The sequence below is a fragment of the Juglans microcarpa x Juglans regia genome, chromosome 4S, assembly GCF_004785595.1.
Source record: "Juglans microcarpa x Juglans regia isolate MS1-56 chromosome 4S, Jm3101_v1.0, whole genome shotgun sequence".
NCBI classification, from domain to species: domain Eukaryota; kingdom Viridiplantae; phylum Streptophyta; class Magnoliopsida; order Fagales; family Juglandaceae; genus Juglans; species Juglans microcarpa x Juglans regia.
Genome location: NC_054601.1, coordinates 14028054 through 14030810, shown reverse-complemented (window position 1 = coordinate 14030810; position 2757 = coordinate 14028054).

Here is a 2757-nt window from a genome sequence, read left to right as displayed (position 1 = left end):
TGTTTTCTCTAGGGTTTTTTTATCAGTTTTTGTTTCTATATTTATGCGCCTTAAACACGTCCTGCACACTTCTCTTCCTCCTAAACACAAGACCCCACGGTAGAACAACAACCTCTACCCTCCTAAACCATGAAGTACGTACAATGCCATAAAGATAGTATACACGGCATTATGTTGCATGCCCCTCCCACCGTCCAACTTCGATGCCCGTCCTCACCACCGCGTGAAGCCCAGCAACCAGTTTTCCTAGCATCAACCACGGGAACACCCTGGAACAGCCACACATGGAGTCATCTTTGCACCCCCGTTTACTGTCCAACACCCTCATGGAAGCCTACACGTGTGAGTCACTGCTGCCTTTGCGTTACAACCCTCCACAGCGCCATCCCTGCACCACCACCGTGAATGCCCACCTGCTCAACCAACCCACGACCCACTGCGCCGCCACCCCCCATCTCACGGAAACACAGCAAGTTGCACCCCTGTTTTTGCAGCTCAAAACAGAGCAAGCTTGCTACGTTAGGTGACACCAACCACGGAGCAGTGAACTCAGCAACGTCGTCAGCCCTCCATGCCATCATCGCCTTTGCATACAGGTGCCGCCGAGTACCTCTCGTCACCCACGTTGGTTATTCCACTCGGTAAGACCACGACCTTTGGTTGCTTCTACTCTCCGTCTCTCCCCTTTTCTGTCACCATGTTTCTTTCATCTTTTCTCTCACTCATCTCTCTATCTCAGTGCCCCACCGCCGGGATAGCCACCTTCTTCGCCGCACTGCACGCAGCTCCTCCCTTCCTAGTAAGTACCTCGTGCCCCTGTCCTCGTCGACTGTTGCACCGAAAATGCATGAAACGTTTTCTTTAGAGTCTACGTAAACTTAGTTTTACATACTATTTGGATATGGAATTACAATATTGCCCTTATTAAACCATGTTTTTACATGGTTTCAATTTAAAAAAATAGGATTTTTAAATTGTACTATTGGTAGCAAATTATTTTTTAGTAAGTGTGTAATTTTATTTTGAACATTTAAATTATGATTAAAGCTATTTTTTTATTATTTAATGAAATTTTTACTAATATTTATCTTAAATGTTGATTGATATCAAGGAAATTTAGAGAATAATGATATTTTAAGGTTATGAGAATTTTTAGGTATTGAAGGATTAAAATAGATATAGTATAAGCTTAGGCTTAAATGGTGTAAATTTGTGATTGATTGGAAATTTACGAAATTACGTGATTATTTTATAGGTGACAATTTATAGTTGACTCGATATTGATTTGAGGAAAATTCTGAAAAGCTAAGAAGTCCAGGTAAATGAGGTTCCTATACTAGACTTTGCATAAAATAAAAATGAACTAAGGTTGATTTATGAAAATGTGCATTATATGTTCTGAAAATAAATGTGAAAATAATCTCAATTATTTATTTGTCATTACTCATTGAACTTTGATGAAAGAGAAAGCATTTTTGTCATGACAAGTGTAGACATGAGTTTATTTTTGACATTCTATTTCTGACCTATGCAAAAAGAGCGAATATGAAAATTGTGCATAATTATGTAAATATGCTTTGAATCTGCTTTGATTACGAAGATGATACGATTTTGTTTAGTACTCTGTTTGGATAAGATGTGATTTCTGAAAACCTTTGGCATGACTCTCTGATTCTGAATTTGATTATGTTTCTGCTATGTTCAGTTACGACCATACCACGGGTGATAATAGTGGCATACGGCCCAACCACGAGTTACAATAGTGGATATAGCCTAACCACGGGTAATAATAGTGGATACGGCCCAACCACGAGTAATAATAGTGGAAACGACCCAACCGCGGTTAATAATAGTGGATACGGCCCAACCACGGGTTATAATAGTGGATACGACCCTGTCACGGGTTATAGTAGTAGTCTCTGTTTTGAGTGCACACCTTGGTGACAGAGTGATTTATGTCTGCTTGGCTATCTGCAGATGCACAACTCTACCACGGGGGTTATACATGGTCTCTGTTCTGATATTATGTTTTGATGATGATGATGATCATTTATGCTATGCCAAAGGATATTTTTGAATGAAATTATTTATAAGTCTTCGCTCTGATGTTTTGATAACATGTTCTGCTTCCACTCTGAAAATGAAAATGTTTTTTTTTGCATTTTGATCTCTGTAAATGCTCATGTTTACACACTAGTATATATTCTCTGTTTACTGAGTTGTTGATAACTCACCCATTATCTCCATATATTTTTCAGATAATTTTGATGGTTCAGCTGGAGAACAAGAGTAGGAAGTTTTAGCAAGGTGTAATAATCGTAGTGGAATAAGTGCCTGAGGGTACAAGTACTTATTTGAGTGTCGTAGTTAGTAAATTAACTTATTTTCGGTTATTTGGATTTGATGAATTAAGGATATTTTTGAGTCTTTGGAGTTTTAATTTATTTCATTGAGAATTTCTTTGTAATCCCTATGAAGGAACATAGGTTTTTGGGTTGAGTAAATGAATTAATATTTTATGAAATTTTCCAGATTTTATAGTTGTGTTATTGAAGTTGATATTAAGTATTAAGAGCTAACTCTTCGGACCTCCGGGATCGGGGCGTTACATTACATTTGTTTTTTTTTTATTCATCTTTCTAGCTTCTGAAAAATGATGTTTTGACAATCTGGTAGGGACAATAAATCAGCATATATGTTGCATGGTACATTTTGTGCTTTATATGAGTACTTCTGTGCTAGTTCAATTATTTTGCT